Here is a 22984-nt window from a genome sequence, read left to right as displayed (position 1 = left end):
GTCACAATATCTGTATCAGAAATATAACATTGTTGATGTTCCAAAGAAAACACACAAAATATTTGTTTAACCTTTTATTAAAGTTTAGTTTTTCCACACAAACAGTGAGTACACTCTCCAGGTAGAAACTTTTTTCCCCTTTATGGAAGTGGAACACATTGATTTGGCATATGCAGAATGTACTCTGTGTTCTCAGGGCAGCAGTCCTCACAAATCACCACCTGCAAACAGGGAACAGAGAAGATTAATATGCTGTAAAACACACATAACATGAAAAGACCATCACTGAAGCACTACTACCTTCACATGCATCTTTAATAAACACACACCTTGGCACAAGTAAGCTTAAATAAGGGCTATGAGATGAAGAACATGTAGCCTAATGATCCATACATCAGAATACTTTGGCAAGATTTGGGAAAGATTCTTGAAAGATTGGAGTCTTTTAACTAATGCCCCCCAGTCAAGCTTTATTCAAAAGACTATCTTTCAAGAATCTTTCCCAAATCTTCAAAGTCTTCTGTTGTAAGGATGGCTTAACACTACCCTTCACAAACTAAAGATCCATTTAGGCCTACTAACATTCACGTTAGCCTGCATAGCTGCCAACTCTCACGCATTGGCCGTGAGACACACGCATTTGATTAGTTTCACACACTCACACGCCACACCCACGATTTCTCACGCTGAAGAGTCAACCCGGTCGGTCAGATGCCTGAAAAATGAGTTTAGCCTATAGATCTACTTGTTGAGCCACGGTTATGCTTTCAGAGACGGTGAGAGGGTTCAAGAGCACCCCCTGTCTGTGGAATTTTCTAAATTTTCTCTCATTTGCGATGCTACTTCAAAAGCCATCCCAGGCGCATTCCCCCGGCTTCAGGTAGGCCTATGCTTTGAGTATTTTTCACGCTGAAGTGTCAACGTGGTAGGTCAAATACCTGGCAGATGAGGTTCAACTAAACTAAACCTATACATGATATCACACATCATGTGAACGAGCGGAATCTAAGCTTTCCAATGATATTAGCGCCAAGTTGCTGTGATAAATGGTTCGCGAGAAAATTATCATTGAACCGACGTGCAATTTAGGCTAATCATATTTGCATTTTGTACACAGTGCACACCCATTACTCTCGGTTGTAATATCTCACTAACCCTTCACACAACATGTGGCAAACCTAATATCACAATAAACAGCAAACAGTACCGAATACGAGGATATAAAGCATGCCTCTGTTTTTGAAATTGCAACACATTTCTACATAGCCTCATTGGGGCGAAATTATAATGTATTCTAATGTAAACTATTTGTCAGTAGGCCTACATACATTTTTGTAAATTGCTCAGTAGATTATCCCACTATCATGGTTCTTATATTGTCAGGTTCCAGCCAATCCTACTTACACAGATAAATGAATATATTTATATTGCCATGCTTTCTAGTGACATTAATGCAAAAATATAAAGAAAATCAAATAAGGAGACACAAATATTGATATAAAGCCTGACATAAGCCATATGCAAACATTCACATCATGCAGATATGGGTACATCCTGAAAAAGGAATAGCCTGTAGGCTATGGCCATTACAATGACCAATATATTATCTTAAATGAACTAGCTGAAAAACACAGGTGACCACTTCTGCATAATTTCATGGAGTGCTGAACATTTCTGAACTGTGAAATGGACCATATGTTTTTGTGGTTGTGAACTTATTGCAATATCACCATAACTATTCCACCTGTGTATGCATGGTTATAATTCTGAAGTGCAAAATAGCTTAGGCTACAGCACAAATATTTCCATAAAAATAAGCAAGTCTGACCTCTGAATTTATTTTTAAAAGTGCACCAGATTGATGCATTTAAAAGTTAAAATATACAAACATTTCTTAAATTCTTACAAAACACCCACCCACTTTTTAAAATTGTTAGTTTGGACCCCCCCCCACTATTGCCGTGCGAAATACCAGTGCTGTTTGTACGCCAAATAAATAATAACCTATAGGTTTATGTAAAACTCCCCATTAACAGCATCACGTCACTAACCACAGCTAGACTGCACAATGGTAGGCCTTCAAAAGCATGACATTTTCTTTAATTTACTTTATCCGCTTTCATGCGTTCATTGAACGTCCGCAGTGCTGTAATGGAAACCTTATTGCGTAGCCAAGTAGCCTATATATTGAGTTATTTTTAAATTATGCATGATTTACTTTTTATTAATTTTGTAGGCTGGCTTTATTTTGTTATATAGAAGTATCTAAATAACCTGGTAAAATGTACCAGAATTCAGGAAATTGCATCTAGTCCAAAAAAAATTTTCTGGGGGAGGACCCCCATACCCCCCACTGAAATGTCCCACCCACTTTCAGAATGCCTCCATCGCCCATGGTCCTAGCATTAGGCTAGATCCCTTTGATACCAATGTTAATTTAACTCTGGGACCCTGGTCCCTACACCTGAGAACCAATGTACTTTTTTTTTTACTGTACGGTATAATGCTGAACGAGCCAAACAAAAATTTCCGCAGCAAAATTTTGGTTGGCCCCACCAAATCTCACTCCAAGGTTTTTTGAAAAGTTGGCAGCCCTGAGCCTGCATGGTTTTTAGCAGCCACTTTAAATATAAGTTAGCTGCTATAGCTAGGTTAGCTAACTTACTCACACCTGATATTTCATTCAAACTAAAACTTATATTCATAACGACATCTCAGACAGGCTTGTTGTTGGATATGATGTTAACTACCATTTTAGATATTCCACATAATGGTAAAGTTAGTTAATGGAAAAGTTAACATTAACAGCTAACATCGCTAACGTTAGCAATATTAGTTCGCTAACATTATCGATAGCTAATTGATAACATTAACATTAGCTAATTGTAACATGATGGTTAGACTGTTAACAAACGGATTTGGTTAACATTACATTATAAAAACAATATTTTATAACTGATTCCCGTTTACTAAAGGCTTTCTTACCTTGGATATGATGACAGCAGAGTTTGTACAGCTTAGGCTACACAGTCGGATGCATGACAAAAAGTGACGGTTGAAGTCACCGTGGTTGGAGTTCAAATGTCAGTCCAGGGTGTGGGATGGGTATTGCTGTGTGCGCATGCGCATATCAAGATGCGATAAGCATCCGTTATATTTAAAGTAGCTTTGGCCTCACACATTTTTCATGCACATAGTGCAACCCAAAGCGCTCCACACAAAACATTGACACATAAGGCAGCATAGTCGACACCTTATCTGTGACGCCAAGACATTAACAAATATATTCACACTGTTCTCCATTTGGAAAATAAGTAATGTAATCTAGTGTATGGATATGTATGCCACCATATATGGAGACTACAAATATGTCTGCCACATATTCACACATAAAGTTCTCCATATATTTAGAAAATAAGTAGTGGAATCTAGTGTATGGATATGTATGCCACCATACATAGAGACTACATATAAGTCTGTCACATATTCACACATAAACTTCTCCATATATTTGGAAAACAAATAATTGGATCTAGTATATGAAGATATATAGCATCTTATATGGGAAATTAAAATATTTTGTATGCATGTATGGACATATAGCTTTGAATATATGTTTGACATAAATATTTGAATCACATATATGTCCATATAAGTAAAATTATAAGTCCCTGTTATTTGACATATATGTTCATATATTGCCATATATCACATTTTTGTATGGGACTCACCAGATAAATCAAAAAATAAATAGGCGACATCCAATCAAAAAATAGGCTATTCGTTGTATCCGGGTAAAATTCCAAAATAGCACATTCCCTCCCTACAACCACGTTTTGCTTGTGTGGGGTTACACGTTTAAGATTTCAAAACTGTACCCACATTCTTTTTATTCAGAAATTCAACTGTTTGTCATTTGGTAAACCATTATGGCACTTTACAGCAGTGGTCGCAAACCCGTCGATCGCGATCGACCAGTAGATCTTTAGGACTTGCCCAGTAGATCCCGAGAATAACAGGACAATTAAAAACAGTCACCAAATTCCCACATGTTCGCTAACGTTTACAGGGCGTAGCCTACATTTCAGCGTGGGATAGGATAGCGCATGATTTATTCAAGACCTAGCCATCATAATGCGAGAAATTCCTGCATACATTTACAGTGCTGTCTGATAACGTTAATCTAATAATGGAGCAGCGTGAATGCGGGACCGGACGAACGGAGTGCATTGTAGGCCTAGGCTTAGGTTACTTTCACTTTCTAGAGTACGCATTAATTACGTGAAAGATGCTTCATACCAAAATGTCATGTCAAATGTTATCATGACGTATTGTCACAAACACTTACTCCAATTAGAAAATCAAAACCAAAATCATGTAAGTAAAGACTATGTTAAAGTGTTGTTATCTCATTGACGCCTGTATAAGGGGGTGGAGGATGTGATATTTTTGACCTGATACATTTGCCTAAATAAAAGGCCTTAAATTGGAAGTATTTTAGCTTTGATTTTCTTTTGACGCTTCAAGGTAGATCTTGCCTTTGTTCAGGGCGAGGTTAGGGATCTTGGGCTCAAAAAGGTTGGTGACCACTGCTTTACAGGGTGTGTAAATCAAGCCTTTTCACAAACGTTTGGCCTATCCTACTTTAAGGCAAAATTATTTCTTATCTATAAACTAAACTAAACTGTCGGTCATTAAGAAAACATAATAATAATAATAATAATAATAAGCTTTATTTGTATAGCACCTTTCATACAGAGAATGCAGCTCAAAGTGCTTTACATTTGAAGCATGTAACACAATAATAGTCAGTCAGTCATTATCAATCACTTTTCTTCATTGCTGGGGCCGTTTATGATTCTCTCAGCAACATATCAAAAATATAGAAAATGACATGTCATAAGACTGGCAGCCCTAACCCTCTTACCCCCCACAAGCACGCCATATGGCAACTGTGGCAAGGAAAAACTCCCATATTCCAGGAAGAAACCTTGAGCAGAACCTGACTTAAAGTGCCCATATTTTGACTGTGTTCAAATAGGTCTTTGAGTTCCAGAAAACATGTTTCTGAAGTTGTTTGGTGGAAATAGCGTGTAGGAAACGATTGTTACCTACCTCTATTACCCTCTGTTTCAGCCCCTTCCAGAGTGTGCTGTTTTCTGCTGCTCATTACATATTCATGATCTGCAGCTAATTTGGCCACGCCCAAAGCTTCTAGAATCTTTGCCCACGCCCCACTGACTCTTACCACTACTACTACGTTAACTTTCACATGGACATGGCGGCAGTAGTTCAACCATACATGTTCGAACCAGAATCTGATCCTGAAGGAGGGGAGTCTCCTGCACTACCCGAGACTCAGAGAATTCAGCAAGACGCTTCTGAATGGTTAGTGAAACTTTCTATTTTTTTGAAACTTAGATAGTCAGTGTTTAGCCCATGAAAGCTAACGTTAGGCTAGTCTAGCTATCGATAGCTAACGTTAGTGCCAGGTCAGGCACTATTATGAATTATTATTCAATATTTATTAAACTTAATGAATTTGTATTCACACAGTAGTAAACTATATTGTGCTTCTTGTTCACTAAATGTGAAGTTATGTCTTGTAAACACCCCGCTGCTTCAAGCTTCGCTCAGTTGGCAGATCCTGTAACCTGCTCTAACTTATAATAACGTTAACGTTACAGTTTTTCACAGTAAAATTAGGGAGGGCTCCGACACCATTGCTCTACAGACTGAGTGCTCCTAAAGTACAGTAGTATTTTTCTGTCATTCTTATGAGACTTGCATGTATGCGCTTGATATATTGGTGTATACTGGTGTGTTCGCATTGTAAACTTGAGAAAGTCTAGCCTAGCACTACTTACCATTCACCTACTTACGTCAGGCTGAGAAAGTACTAGCTAGCTGGAGCACGCTTGTTCAAATGTAATCGTGGGTGCTATTATTGGGTAAAAAATACCAGGTTTATTATTTCTTTAGCTTTATTCATGCATGACTCCTTTTGTATTTGTTTGTTTAGGTGCACATGTGGAAATTGTGCAACAATGCCGTCAGAGCCTGAGAACTTATGCTGCCAGGAGGTACCACAGGCAATGATCTTTCCTATACTTATGTCAGCAATATATGATTGCAGACAAGATGCCACTGCAGATACTTACCTTATGTTATGCATAATAGGTTACAAGACGGCTGCAGCAGCTGGATGAAAGGCCTCCATGTATGATAGGCAAACAGGTTCTAAACCTGGACGGTCTAAATGTGTTCTCACTGCAGAATGCATGCAACATTTACAGGGCTGACTACGGTCCTTTACAGTTATGGGGAATAGAGCAGTGAGTTATCTGTAATAACCTACTTACATTCACTGTTCACACAACATAATAAAGCAAATATAGTCTGCCAAAGCCTCTATTTCAGATTTTTTTCTTGAACTTACAGCCAAGTATTTCCTTAGCAAACTGTATATTACACAAATTCACATGAAGCATTTTACACATGCAATAAACATTTATTTACCACTGTCATTGTACATAAAAATACAGTATTGAATGATTCACCGATTCCAAATTAGACATGCATTATAAAACCTGTTGACTAGCAAAGTTCATTTTTCTCGTTACAGGTATTAAGCCTACAGAAGTTGTGAGCTGGTGCTGGGGCTTCCTTGGTAGAAAGATACGGGTAGTGATCCCCTCGTGTGTCGTGACGGGAGTTTCCTGACGCCCATGGAAGATATGTAGGCTTCAAACTCCCGCCCCTTGATTGAATCTTGAGACATAGCTGGCGATGACCTCCTCCTTGTCTGGAAGCTCATATTGCGAAGACAGGTCCGGCGGGATGTTTATCTTCAGATCTTCGTCTCCATACGATGATGGGTCAACAAAGACTTTCTCCATGATCATGTCCATCAAATCATCAACATACCCTGTGCAATACACATACACACAAAAAAGTGAATCACTAGTATAATTTACTACATTATTCAACAACTGTTCATTTTGCACGTGAAATTTTGTAGTTTCTCAGGTATTTAAGTAAGTTTGTTTGGTTTTATTTATTGTGTTGAAAGCACTGTTGCAGTACTGTCATGTACAATGCAAGTGTTTGTTTTTGTGTAAAAAAAAAAAAAAGAACTTACGGAATGTAGCGTCTGTCTTCACTGGTCTGACTCTGCACTCTCCCTTCCTGGATTTTGGAAAGCTCAGTTTGTAAAGAGGAAGATGTGGTGGCTTGTCCTCGATTAGCATTCTCATTATAGCAGCCAGGTAGAGTCTTGGACAGTAAAAAGAAAATCATGAAAACAATTTCAAGGAATGGGCAAATATTCTCAAAGAATAAACAGTTTCATTTACCTGCACAGCATTCCCAGATATGGATAGACCACGTTTTTTGGTGCGAACCGCAGAATGACGCTATGGAACGCCTCCAAAGAGGACGTCTGGTAGTGGGGACTGAGTTTGGCAATATCCTTCAGGACAGTCTTCTTGGTCAGCTCTTTTTTCTAGATTGTAGAACTCAGCTAATATGTCCCTGTACCAAGTTTGGACTTCATACACCGAAGTGTTGCATAGATACGAGCTCACTTCCTGTATTACAGCGCCCCCTATAGAGGCCAAATGATGCCAATTTCCTGCTGTCTCCTCACAATCAGATACGAAGTCCCTGTACCAAGCTTTGACTTCATACACCGAACTGTTGCTGAGATACAAGCTCACTTCCTGTATTACAGCGCCCCCTATAGAGGCCAAATGATGCCAATTTCTTACCGTGTCCTCACAATCAGATACAAAGTCCCTGTACCAAGTTTGGACTTCATACATGAAAGCGTCTCCGAGATGTTAGCCCACTTCCTGTTTTGCGGCTTCATCACCATATTTGATTGGCAGTCACGGGCCAATAAAGTGGAATTAGAAAAATCTGACAAGTATCGTTTGTGCGGCTCGGTCTGAAGATCATCTCCACCAAGTTCTGTGAAAATCGGATGAAATTTGTAACCGCTGAAACTTTTCGTAGAGTTTGAACTAAATCCAATATGGCGGAGGTCCAATATGGCGGAAAGTGACGGGATAGGGGTCGATGAACTCGGGATGGTCCAAGGATTCAGACGCTACCTCAATTGTGAAAATCAGACAAAAGAGTCAAGGATCACGCGCATGAACGCATGTCCAGTATTAATCTGGTGGTGGCGCTAGTGTGTTCAATGTATATGCATGAAAATTGGTGGGAGTGATTGGGACAGTGTCCTGACTAATGGTCTCGAGTTTTGTTATGTTAACTCAAAGCGTCACCTAGATGTTTGTCCACTTCCTGTTTGGCGGCTTCGTCACCATATTTGATTGGCTGTCACGGCCAAATAAAAATGAAATTGAAAAATCTGACCAGTATCGTTTGTGCGGCTCGGTCTGAAGATCATCTCCACCAAGTTCTGTGAAAATCGGATGAAATTTGTGACCGCTGAAACTTTTTGTAGAGTTTGAACTAAATCCAATATGGCGGAGGTCCAATATGGCGGAACGTGACTTAGTAGGGGTCATTTAACTCAGGTCAGTCAAGGGATTCCAACGCTGCTTGATTTGTGAAAATCGAACACACCGTTCAATTGTTACATGCGTGAATGTGAGTCCAGATTCGACCCATTGGTGGCGCTAGAGTGTTCGGCATAGAGTTCTGTAAATTGGTGAGTGATCATGGGACGGTCCTGAATCAGGGCGCTAAATTTCATAATAATAATGACTTGCAAATACCTTTCAACCCAGCTTTTCAACTTTCGGCCAAACTTTGACCTGTTGGTGGCGCTAGACGGCTGGGTTTAGAGATCCGTAAATGAGCGTGAGTGGTCAGTGGAGTGTCCCGAAACTTTCAGCCAAAAAATCTGCACTTTTTAGCCAGGCGTTCTATGGGCTGCCATAGACTCCAATGGCGGAAGTATAATAATAATAAATATAGCTGCAAGCAGCAATGTGGGGGCCAAGCAAATAAGCAGAAGTTGGGATTGGACTGGACTAGACTAAGCTAGACTAGACAAGGCTGGACTGGACTGGACTGGACTGGACTGGACTGGATTGGATTGGATTGGATTGGACTGGATTGGGATTGGGATTGCAGAGATATGAGCCTACTTCATGTGATTGTTGATTGGATTGGATTGGATTTAATTGGACTGGATTGGATTGGACTGGATTGGATTTGATTGGACTGGATTGGGATTGCTGAGATATGAGCCTACTTGATGTGATTGTTGATTGGATTGGATTGAATTGGACTGGATTGGATTGGATTGGGATTGGACTGGACTGAATTGGACAGGACTGGACTGGATTGGATTGGAATGGACTGGATTGGATTGGATTGGGATTGCTGAGATATGAGCCTACTTGATGTGATTGTTGATTGGATTGGATTGAATTGGACTGGATTGGATTGGGATTGGACTGGACTGAATTGGACAGGATTGGATTGGAATGGAATGGACTGGATTGGATTGGATTTGGATTGCTGAGATATGAGCCTACTTCATGTGATTGTTGATTGGATTGGATTGAATTGGATTGGATTGGACTGGACTGGATTGGGATTGGGATTGCAGAGATATGAGCCTACTTCATGTGATTGTTGATTGGATTGGATTTAATTGGACTGCATTGGATTGGACTGGACTGGATTGGATTTGATTGGACTGGATTGGGATTGCTGAGATATGAGACTACTTCATGTGATTGTTGATTGGATTGGATTGAATTGGACTGGATTGGATTGGATTGGGATTGGACTGGACTGAATTGGACAGGACTGGACTGGATTGGATTGGATTGGAATGGACTGGATTGGATTGGATTGGGATTGCTGAGATATGAGCCTACTTGATGTGATTGTTGATTGGATTGGATTGAATTGGACTGGATTGGATTGGGATTGGACTGGACTGAATTGGACAGGATTGGATTGGAATGGAATGGACTGGATTGGATTGGATTTGGATTGCTGAGATATGAGCCTACTTCATGTGATTGTTGATTGGATTGGATTGAATTGGATTGGATTGGACTGGACTGGATTGGGATTGGGATTGCAGAGATATGAGCCTACTTCATGTGATTGTTGATTGGATTGGATTTAATTGGACTGCATTGGATTGGACTGGACTGGATTGGATTTGATTGGACTGGATTGGGATTGCTGAGATATGAGACTACTTCATGTGATTGTTGATTGGATTGGATTGAATTGGACTGGACTGGACTGGATTGTACTGGACTGGACTGGACTGGATTGGATTGGATTGGATTGGACTGGATTGGACTGGACTGGATTAGATTTGATTGGACTGGATTGGGATTGCTGAAATATGAACCTACTTCATGTGATTGTTGATTGGATTGGATTGAATTGGACTGGATTGGATTGGGATTGGACTGGACAGAATTGGACAGGATTGGATTGGATTGGATTGGATCGGATTGGAATGGACTGGACTGGACTGGATTGGATTGGATTGGGATTGCTGAGATATGAGCCTACTTCATGTGATTGTTGATTGGATTGGATTGAATTGGACTGGACTGGACTGGATTGGATTGTACTGGACTGGATTGGATTGAATTGGACTGGACTGGATTGGATTGGGATTGGACTGGACTGAATAGGACAGGACTGGATTGGATTGGAATGGACTGGATTGGATTGGCATTGCTGAGATATGAGCCTACTTCAAGTGATTGTTGATTGGATTGGATTGAATTGGACTGGACTGGACTAGATTGGATTGTACTGGACTGGATTGGATTGGATTGGATTGGACTGGATTGGACTGGACTGGATTAGATTTGATTGGACTGGATTGGGATTGCTGAGGTATGAGCCTACTTCATGTGATTGTTGATTGTATGGGATTGAATTGGACTGGATTGGATTGGATTGGGATTGGATTTGGATTGTTGAGATATGAGCCTACTTCATGTGATTGTTGATTGGATTGGATTGAATTGGATTGGGATTGGGTCTTGAGTCCATGTACAAAGTTTGGTTTCAATCCATGAAAGCGTTAGTAAGATATGAGCCTAATTCAAGTCATAGTTTTCCCTAGTGGTCAAAAGACACCAAATGTATTGTAGCTATTCAGGATGTGTTCATGAGTCCACGTCCCAAGTTTGGTGTTGATACGAGAAAGTCTTGCTAATTATAGCACCCCTAGTGGTCAAAAGTCACCAAATTTATTGTGCGTCCTCAGGTTGTGACCACTAGTCCACGTACTAAGTTTGAGGTTGATGCGAGAAAGTATTGCTAATTATAGCGCCCCTAGTGGTCGTCAAAGTACACTAAATGTTTTGTGTGTCCTCAGGATGGGGTCCCAAGTCTATGAATCAAGTTTGGTTTTGATATGTGAAAGCGTTGCTGAGATAGAAGCTAACTTCCTGTAACTCTAGCGCCCCCCTAGTGGTCGAAGGTCACCAAATTGATTGTGTGTCCTCAGGGAGGGGTTCCAAGTCCATATACCAAGTTTGGTTTTGATATGTGAAAGTGTTGCTGAGATATGAGCCTACTTCCTGTGATTATAGCGCCCCCATAGTGGTCAAAAGTCACCAAATTTATTGAGCATTCTCCTAATTGGGTCCTGAGCCCATGTACCGAGTTTGGTTTTGATACGTGAAAGCTTGGCGGAGATAACATTTCACTTCCTGTTTGGAGGCTTCGCCGCCAATTTCGATTGGTCGCCATGGCTGACTTGTTTTGAATAAAGGTCCAAAAAGCAATGTGTTTGTGACGGTTGGTCTGAAGATCATCTGTGTCAAGTTTCGTGAAAATTGGATGAAGTTTGTGACCTGTGAAAACTTTTAAGTGTTTTTGATGAAATCCAATATGGCGGTCCAATCAATTATGTTAATGTCAAAAGTTGAGATGTGACAGCCTAAGGACCTCCCAAAGTATTGATAGAGATCACTAATATGTTTTAATTTCAAACACATCACCCCATACAGGCCAAAACGTAGTTTTGTTAATTATAGCGCCACCTGTAGGTCAAAAGTCATGAAATTTATTGAGCCTCCTCTTAATTGGGTCCTGAGCCCATGTAGTGAGTTTGGTTTTGATATGTGAAAGCCTTGCCGAGATCTGAGTTCACTTCCTGTTTGGCGGCTTCGCCGCCAATTTTGATTGGTCGTGACTGGCGACCAGTTGTGAGTATGGGTGTCAAAGGCAATGCAATTATGAGGCATGGTCTGAAGATCATCTGTGCCAAGTTTCGTGAAAATTGGATGAAGTTTGTGACCTATGAAAACTTTTAAGAGTTTTTGATGAAATCCAATATGGCGGAGGTCCAATATGGCGGAAAGTAATGTAATAGGAGTCAGTGAACTCAGGTCGGTCCAGGGGTTCCAACTGTATATGGATGTTCAAAATTGGACATACGGTTGAAAAGTTAAGTGCATGGATGCAACGCCAACTTTGAGACATTGGTGGCGCTAGACTGCCTGGGGTTCAGACTTGAAAATTTGTGAAATGGAATATGGGAAGGTATGGAATGAATGTGCCAAATTTCACAACTTTTTACTGTACGGTTCTATGGGCTGCCATAGACTTCAATGGCAGCGGAAAGATGTGTAATAATAATAATAATAAGAAAAGGTAGAATCACTAGGGGTTGCCGCGCAGCTTCGCTGCTTGGCCCCCAAATATAACCGCAAGCGGTGATTTACGGGGTCCAAGCAAAACGAACATGAGGTAGCATAGCTTTTTAGTTTTACATATGCTTTGAATGTTTGGGCCCAATTGTTCAAAAGAAACGTGATTGGATTTCGGTTATCGGATTTCAGTTACCGGATTTCGGCTATCGGATTGGATCAAATCTTGAAAATGGCTTGTTCAAAGGGAAACAAGGATCCTGAAATTGGATTAGATAACATAATCTATTCTTGGTTTTGATCTGGATAAAACCTTCACTTTGTGTTGTTCAAAACTTTTGAGTTGGATTGGAATACATTTGATGCATAAAATTAGGATTACCCTGTGCTGTAACGTTATAGTGTGCTAACCTCCACAACCTATTAGTATTCTAACAATACCCTATTCTAGTGTACTAACCTCCACAACCCAACAGTATTCTAACAGTAGTATTCTAGTGCGCTAATCTCCACAACTCAATAGTATTCTAACAATACTCTATTCTACAGGACTATGCATTTGTCATGGATAAGATGAAGGGTCTGATAATGGAAGGCAGTGTTTCCCACAGAATGGAATTGTATTTGTGGTGGTAGGTGAAGGGGGGTGGGTTCTGTGTTGGAGTCAATAAGATGAACAGCTTATAATTATGCAGTTATACTTGCCTTGCACGACAAGTCCTGACAAGTAGCTGTAACGTTATAGTGTGCTAACCTCCACAACCCAACAGTATTCTTAACAGTATTCTATTCTAGTATGCTAACCTCCACAACCCAACTGTAGGGGGCGATGTGGGTCGAGGTAGAGTGAGTGTGTGACGAGCAGGCAGAGCCTCGGTCAGAAGGCTCAATGGTATGGAGTGATGACACGGAGATGGCAGGTTTCGGTGCAACACAAGAGAACTTAATTTGAGTTTCAATTCATCTGTTCTTTTGTTCTTTACTTGTATGTGTGCTGCATCAAAGAGGAAACAAACAGAAAATGGAGTAATCAGTGAAATGGGGTAAATCAGTACAGATCCCAACTCCCAAACAAACCAATTGACATTTGAACAATAAACTGAAATCATATGGCTATATAAGGTACAACTAAACAATACTTGACATCCCAAGTCAACCAACATCACCTAATCATCGCTCACATGGGACTCCAACACACCAAACCAACAAACAAAGACCTTAACTTTACACATGATGGCAGAGCTACTCTACAAACTGATAAACATCACAAAAGTCATTGTGAGGGTCATTAAAGTGATGACTTACGTTAACTCAAAGACGCACACAGAGTAGGACACACTGGAGTGCTGGGTTGAGATGAACAAAAGAGTGAACTGAGGGCGAGCAAACAATTTATCCTGGTCTGAGTCCCTGCTCAGGAGCTACAGGGTTTCCCAGCAGGTAAACTGGGTGTGGTTAGGTGGCAGAGCCAAACAATCCTGCAATTTCTCCACAGCACTTTCACCTCAAGCCCTCCTTACACTGACAGACTTTGGAAAGATTTGCAAAGATTTTTGAAAGACTACAGTCTCAGACCCTCTCACATCTAAAGACAAGTAGTAGAGTTTTAAGTCACAGACTATGATTTTGCAATGACTAGGGATCTTGCAGGGTCACTATTTACAAGACTGCAACACGATTCCTTTAAAATAGATAAACAGGAACCGAAAATTATAGCCTACTAAACTGAAAGTCGTATTTCCGTGTTTCTGCAGCATTGTTTCATGCGTGACATCCTTAACCGATACAGAGTTGTTCTGTCAAGTGGAAGAGCCGACTAAATATGTATAAGAAATGACAAATATTGTAAGAATAACAAATAATTATAGCTACACAATAATTATGTGCACAGCTATGTGTCGGAGTCAATAAGATAAACAGCCTATAATTATACTTGCCTTGCACTACAAGTCCATATTGACAAGTAGCTGTAATGTTATAGTGTGCTAACCTCCACAACCCAACAGCATTCTATTCTAGTATGCTAACCTCCACAACCCAACAACATTCGAACACTAATGCTTCAAGTGGGATTTGAACTCTCAACCTAAGAGTCACCAGTACAAGGCATTATCCCACTGAGCCACTGTCAATCCTACATGTTGGCCAGTCACATTCACATGGTGAAAATGTGTATTGGTAAACACACAACAAGAAAAACTCCAAGCATATATTTGACAATAAAATGAAGGGCTTTCCTAAAAGAGTACACCTGAAAACTTTTTGAAATTCTGGGGCAATTAGACATTTGTAGAGAAGAATACTAATGGATGAAATATAAATATGATAGACTTAATGATGAAGGAAAAATAGTAAACAAAGAATTTCCCCTAAATGTCAGAGTGTCTCAGCATTCTGATTCTTGGCAACTAATGACTGTGTATGTTGATTGCATGATGTCATTCAGGTGCTGTTCAATTGTGTGAATCTTCAATAACCAATAGCATTCGAGCATGAGCTCTCCCAGGGATTCGAACTCTCAACCTAACAAACACCAGCACTAGGCATTATCCCACTGAGCCACTGCCAATCCTAAATAACGGGCAGTCACATTCACATGGTGAAAATGTGTGTTGGCAAACACACAACATCAAGAAAAACTCCAAGCATACATTTGACAATAGAATTAAGGAGGTTATAAAAAAGAGTACAGATCTGAAAATGTGCACTGTTAATGGTATCCACTTAATGATGGTTGTAATCCAAGAAAAAAAATACTCATATAGGAATATAGGTGATATAGGAGAAATGGGCTGAGTGGTCGAACTTTAGTGGCCTATATCTCTGAAATGGAACAACATATCCAAATTATTTTGATAACTTTTGTGAGGCTTTGTCTAAACATTGTCTGTGAGAATTTGGGTGAAGATTTGATAATTGTTGAAGCCTGTGAAACTTTTTATGATGTTTGGCTTTTCTCTGAAATTGTGGCAAAAGTAAACATTTTTAGAGCATAAGACCAGGGTGAAAAAGATGCATCTGAATGTAGAGATTCATATGATGAAAGAATTTTGAGTCTAGGTCAATCTGGTAAGGAGAAATAAGCGTTTTTGACAAGAGTGCCACCTTTGGGTGCAGTACCCCAAATTTTTGGTTATGGGTAGTGGGGGGGTACTGGTAACAATACTTGAAAATGCCAAGTTTCTAGGACTTACGGTTTATAGGAATATAGGTGATCTAGGAAAAAAGGCCTAAGTGGTCTAACTTTATTGGCCTATATCTCTGAAATGGAACAAAATATCAAAATTCTGAGCGATAACTTTTGTGAGGCTTGGTCTAAACATTGTCTGTGAGAATTTTGGTGAAGATTTGATTATTTTTGAAGAGTGTGAAACTTTTTATAATGTTTGGCTTTTCCATGAAATTGTGTCAAAAGTAAACATTTGTAGACCATAAGACCAGGGCCAAAAAGATGCATCTGAGTTTAGAGATTAATATTATGAAAGAATTTTGAGTCTAGGTCAATCTAGTAAGGAGAAATAAGCATAATTAATTTTTGTTTCCAATAGCGCCACCTTTGGGTGCAGTACCTCAAATTTTGGGTTATGGGGGGTACTGGTAACCATACCTGAAAATTTCAAGAGTTTTGGAGTTACGGTTTATGCTGCAGTATGACTTTTACAGAATTTTGGCAAAAAATGAACGGTACAGAAACAATAGGGATCCTGCAGCAACACTGCTCGGACCCCTAATAATAATAGGAAAAACTACTAACTCAATGGGTGCCTTCGCAGCTTCGCTGCTAGGCCCCCAATAATGGTTGGCTTTGAGTGTAAATTGTCCAGTGATGTAGCAATTTCAACCATACACTCGTTCTACCCTGGACAACACTAACATATTCCAGTTCAGAAAACATTTCCAAACGCATTATTTTAGCAAATTCACCGAAACCGCCGGGGATGTGTACTGCATGACCGATTTTGTCACAGGGTTTCAATGTCGAGACAATGCTGATTGCTAAGCTAGCTGCTAGCAGTTAGCGTTACCTTGTACGGTGGCAAAACACTACCTACTTAGTTAGTTTAGCAAAACACTGCTTGGTTAGTTTGTGTAGAATTGCAAAATAAACACAGGTAAATACGTGCACAATTTGACATCTCCCTTGTACATGAATTAGTATGGGAGGCCAAACAATTCAAAAAGCTTAAGCAAAAAAGGACACCACCCATCCAGCTGGACGGAGCTAGCGACCCAATTGGGCAGCGCGGCGCTATCCGTTCGAACTAAGTTTATGCAAAACAGGACACCACCCATCTAGCTGAACATAGCGAGAGATCCAACTGGGCGGCGTAGCGCTATCCATATTGGAACGTTTGACCATAGCGAGAGATCCAACTGGGTGGCGCGGCGCTATCCACATTGGAACGTTTGGGCGGCGCGGCGCTATCCACATTGGAATGTTTGAACATAGCGAGAGATCCAACTGGGCTGCGCGGCGCTATCCATATTGGAACGTTTGAAAAGAATTAATAAAAAAAGATTACAAAATCTTTTCTAAAACGGTAAAATGTCATAAGAAATAAAGTTACAATAACGACAAATTGAATGGTTTATTCATAGATAATCATTCATTGTTTCACCAAGAAATATTTCCTCTATCAGAGTGGTTGCCAAGCAACGCCTAGACTCATTCATAACTTCAAAGACTGGAACTAATCAGTTTTAGGCTAAATTAATTTGGTAAACAGGACTGAGAAGTGGAAGGGTAATATGAAATTCATATGTATGCTATTACTGCTGTCATGCTGTACCGCAAACGACATCGCCCGTTATTTGGCAGAACTGGATGTCTGTTTAGTTAATACAGAAGCCGCTCTGCAAAGTAATGACATAAATGCATTAGAGCATAATCATCGCCTCCTTGAGGAACATTTACGTCTACTAATGACTATGGCTGACATTTTGAGTCAGGTAAGTTAACACTGTAGCTAATAGGGTAATTACATTAGCTACACCCAAACATTGTGTTGATAAACGTTTGTGTACAGGACAACAACCTCCTACATGAAATAACCGAAATGATGAATGGAGTGAAGGAAATGTTTACTCAGGCAGAAGTCATTCTCCACCCCCAAACAACTTCTTCCAATGTAGGCCTACTATTACAACAAACGGGTGGACGTCCAAGGTATGGTGCCAAGGTATTAGCATAATAGATACAAAAATAAAACACCCGCAGGTAGATGTGAGCCCAGGTCAACCATTTAAAGAAGCATTTTGCAACATTTTGGTTAAATTCCAGGTATCGACTTTCTAGTGACCAGATATCCCAGTTCAGAGAGAGTGGCATGTCATGGGCCTCAATTGCTGACTGCTTGGGCATCAGCGTTGCAACCCTTTTCCGAAGAAGACGTGAATTGGGCCTACAGAGCTTTCACTCCATTTCCAATAGCAACCTTGACACCATGATCCGGGAAATTATCGCTTCCACTGCAAATGCTGGGGCTAGACTTGTGCAAGGTAAATCTGACAATGTTTTGCCCCCATTGTCCTCGGTTAAATGGGCCGATTTGCAGAAGACGTCATAAACATTCTAAATCGCTGGTTGCACAAAGCTACATGAAAAGCATAACGTTTGTGTGAGCAAGTTCCCAGATCACAGATAAACCACCACATAGGTGCCAACTCTCACGCATTGGCCGTGAGACACACGCATTTGATTAGTTTCACACACTCACACGCCACACCCCCGATTTCTCACGCTGAAGTGTCAACCCGGTCGGTCAGATGCCTGAACAATGAGTTTAGCCTATCTATAGATCTACCTGTTGAGCCACGGTTATGCTTTCAGAGACGGTGAGAGGGTTCAAGAGCACCCCCTGTCTGTGGAATTTTCTAAATTTTCTCTCATTTGCGATGCTACTTCAAAAGCCATCCCAGGCGCATTCCCCCGGCTTCAGGTAGGCCTATGCTTTGAGTATTTTTCACGCTGAAGTGTCAACGTGGTAGGTCAAATACCTGGCAGATGAGGTTCAACTAAACTAAACCTATACATGATATCACACATCATGTGAACGAGCGGAATCTAAGCTTTCCAATGATATTAGCGCCAAGTTGCTGTGATAAATGGTTCGCGAGAAAATTATCATTGAACCGACGTGCAATTTAGGCTAATCATATTTGCATTTTGTACACAGTGCACACCCATTACTCTCGGTTGTAATATCTCACTAACCCTTCACACAACATGTGGCAAACCTAATATCACAATAAACAGCAAACAGTACCGAATACGAGGATATAAAGCATGCCTCTGTTTTTGAAATTGCAACACATTTCTACATAGCCTCATTGGGGCGAAATTATAATGTATTCTAATGTAAACTATTTGTCAGTAGGCCTACATACATTTTTGTAAATTGCTCAGTAGATTATCCCACTATCATGGTTCTTATATTGTCAGGTTCCAGCCAATCCTACTTACACAGATAAATGAATATATTTATATTGCCATGCTTTCTAGTGACATTAATGCAAAAATATAAAGAAAATCAAATAAGGAGACACAAATATTGATATAAAGCCTGACATAAGCCATATGCAAACATTCACATCATGCAGATATGGGTACATCCTGAAAAAGGAATAGCCTGTAGGCTATGGCCATTACAATGACCAATATATTATCTTAAATGAACTAGCTGAAAAACACAGGTGACCACTTCTGCATAATTTCATGGAGTGCTGAACATTTCTGAACTGTGAAATGGACCATATGTTTTTGTGGTTGTGAACTTATTGCAATATCACCATAACTATTCCACCTGTGTATGCATGGTTATAATTCTGAAGTGCAAAATAGCTTAGGCTACAGCACAAATATTTCCATAAAAATAAGCAAGTCTGACCTCTGAATTTATTTTTAAAAGTGCACCAGATTGATGCATTTAAAAGTTAAAATATACAAACATTTCTTAAATTCTTACAAAACACCCACCCGCTTTTTAAAATTGTTAGTTTGGACCCCCCCCCCCACTATTGCCGTGCGAAATACCAGTGCTGTTTGTACGCCAAATAAATAATAACCTATAGGTTTATGTAAAACTCCCCATTAACAGCATCACGTCACTAACCACAGCTAGACTGCACAATGGTAGGCCTTCAAAAGCATGACATTTTCTTTAATTTACTTTATCCGCTTTCATGCGTTCATTGAACGTCCGCAGTGCTGTAATGGAAACCTTATTGCGTAGCCAAGTAGCCTATATATTGAGTTATTTTTAAATTATGCATGATTTACTTTTTATTAATTTCGTAGGCTGGCTTTATTTTGTTATATAGAAGTATCTAAATAACCTGGTAAAATGTACCAGAATTCAGGAAATTGCATCTAGTCCAAAAAAAATTTTCTGGGGGAGGACCCCCATACTCCCCACTGAAATGTCCCACCCACTTTCAGAATGCCTCCATCGCCCATGGTCCTAGCATTAGGCTAGATCCCTTTGATACCAATGTTAATTTAACTCTGGGACCCTGGTCCCTACACCTGAGAACCAATGTACTTTTTTTTTTACTGTACGGTATAATGCTGAACGAGCCAAACAAAAATTTTGGTTGGCCCCACCAAATCTCACTCCAAGGTTTTTTGAAAAGTTGGCAGCCCTGCCTCACCATTTCTGTTTTCGAAAGAAAGATGTATGTCCATGGCCAAATCTTATCCTAGTGTTCTAATCCTTGGTGGTTGCGTGCGTGCTTGCGCTCTTATTCTCATTCTCTCTCCTGCGCAAACATTATGTCCTGCATGCCTACTGCATGTAGTAGTTCTACTGCATAAAGTTTCGCAAATAAATTAGTTTGTTTTACAGAAATGGGCTACTGTCACACTGCATGCAGGCTATAACCAAAAGCACACATTTTGTAAATAAGCGGGTCGGATCGCGGGTCGGGTATAATTTTGTCCTAATTAATATTCGCGGTCCGAGTTGATTAAAATATCGGGCGACCACGGGGCCGGGCCGCTTGTGACCAAACACGCGCAACACTGGTGTACCCGTGTGTGTGTATGTGTGCTTATGACATATGACCGTTTTAACTTTGTAAACGTCATTTTTTGACCAGTTTTATTTGATTCACGTAGGGGGGAGGGCCTAGGAGATTTTTTTTTGAGCCGGGGGGAGGCCCCTGGAAAATAATGTTTGACCAGGGGGGAGGGTCAGGCAGAACATTTTTAACCCGATAGTCTGGCGACCGCCCCCCCCCCCCTGTGTGTTTATGTGTGTGTGTGTGCGTGTGTGTGTTTGCACGCGCACATGCGTATGCGTGTCTGTGTGTGTGTTTTTATGTGTCTGCATTCATGTGGGTGAGTGTTTGTGCATATGTGTGTGTGTGTGGTTGCCTGTCTGTATGTGTGCGACTGTGCGTGCGTGCGTGTGTGTGCGTGCGCATGTGCGTGTGTGCACGTGCATGTGCATGTACTTTATGTGTGCAAATCACAAATGAATGGTGTTATAGCCTGGCTCAAAGGGCCATAACCAAACAAAGCAGGACAAACCAGAAAAGGACCAACTTTTAATGTATTTATTAAATAAATTAAATGATACGTTATCTTCATCAGTAATGAGTGTCAGTATGTTCGCAAGGGTGCATAGCAAAAGTATGTTGAGATGTAAGTGCGTGAATGCAAGGATGCAAAAACAAAGAATAAGAAGGCAGCTCTCCAAAAACGCCAAAGGCCCAAACGCAGCCCAGCCCCCCTCCAGGGGTGCACCGTGTACCCTTTATACACCTGATGGTTAGTAGCGTAATGGGAATGCCTTAGCCACGCCCACGCCAGCAATTACCTGCAAGGGAGACAGAGGGAGAAGAGAGCGCACAAGCAGGAGGAACGGCCTGCAGCCTGCAGCCGTCACAGTGGTTATGGGTAAGGTTGATGTGGGCTCTTGAGACTAACATACCATAAATATTTTGTCATCTTGGGTGCAACGGTTCAGGTAGGGCTAGTTATTTAGGGGAGTGGCCACCACGTTTCATGTTCCCTGGTGTTTCAGTAACCCGGGAATCACTGACCAAAATTGATGACGGTAAAAGAAAAAAATACATTTCTTTTTTATATTTTAAATGACTTGTTGTCCTGATTCTTCCTGTGGATCTTAGTGGGCACTGAGGAAGCAATAATTTCATCGCTTAATTTCATTTCATGATTACTATTTCAATTGTTTCATATCAAAATTCACTACTTAATTATGTGTTTTATGTAGTTTGTCGAGGACTGGTTCAGACACGTCACATCCATAACGTGAAACCGCCCTTTAGGATTGTTTACCAATATGAGTCCAATTGTCACATCCATAACGCTGGAACTGCCCTTTAGGATTGACCATAGCCCAAGGTACACCACTTTTCCATCAGAAACATATTTGTAAAAAGCATAGCTAGTATGATATAGAACATCGGAATATAGAATCAAAATGAACATTTTCATCAGCAAATTAGGAACAATAGTGTAGCTCAACAAGTAGCGATGCACCCCCTGACGCGGGAGACCGGGGTTAGGGTCCTGCTCACTGCAACAATTTTGAAGGTGCATTTCTCACAGCTAAACCAAGCTAGATAGAGAGATACAGTATATAGAGAGATAGAAGGTTGGGCTTGTGGAACTATAGGCTACATGGTCCTCGCTTTAGATTGGGGGGCTGCAAAATGTACTACAAATAGGTAAGAAAGGTCTTATAAGCGTATTAGTTATCCACCTCTTTGTCTTATACACCATTAACAAGCATTAACAAGCTGCTTGTTAACACTTACAACTGTTAACAAATATGCTTGTAAGTAACTTAAAAGGCTCCTTATTAACACTTACAAGCTGCATGTAACTAACTGTTAGTAATGAATTGTTAACTGCTTATTATGCACTGTTAATACCTAATAAGCACATGTTATTCTAAAGCGTTACCAAAGTGACTACTGCATTCATGATTACATTAAGAACTATATAAGGGATTTAGGTGTTTTGTTTCAAAGGTGTTGTTCGTTATCCAGAACTAAGTACCTTGTATCCGACTCATGAGTCTGCGAGTTCCCTTCACGTCATCAACACCATCGAACTCTCTTATCCAGATGTTGAGCTGGTCAGACTGACTCCCCTGTGGTAGTAGAAGAACTCAAGGCACTGTGGCCGGTTGCACAAAGCACCTTAAGTTAAGTTTTTCCCTTAAAATCTGATTTAAGGGTCCCTTAAAATAAAAACGGTTGCACAAACACCCTTAAGTTTTCTCCTTAAGGGTTCCTTAAAGGGGTAATGTATTTATAGTGCATCAGGGAAAATGTGCAATACCTGCTAATGTGAACAGTCTTGTTTAAAGGAATGATGATGTATTTATAGTATA

At 40.4% G+C, this 22984-nt stretch overlaps 1 protein-coding gene across 1 annotated transcript in view; it reads left to right on the top strand.

Moving 5' to 3' along the window:
• LOC121720190 (meprin A subunit beta-like) overlaps positions 1-22984 on the top strand; it is a 202868-nt gene that overhangs the window by 161335 nt on the left and 18549 nt on the right.

The sequence above is a fragment of the Alosa sapidissima genome, chromosome 10 (genome assembly GCF_018492685.1).
Source record: "Alosa sapidissima isolate fAloSap1 chromosome 10, fAloSap1.pri, whole genome shotgun sequence".
NCBI classification, from domain to species: Eukaryota; Metazoa; Chordata; class Actinopteri; order Clupeiformes; family Clupeidae; genus Alosa; species Alosa sapidissima.
Note: the sequence above shows the minus strand (reverse complement) of the source record. Positions and strands in the feature narration are given on the sequence as shown.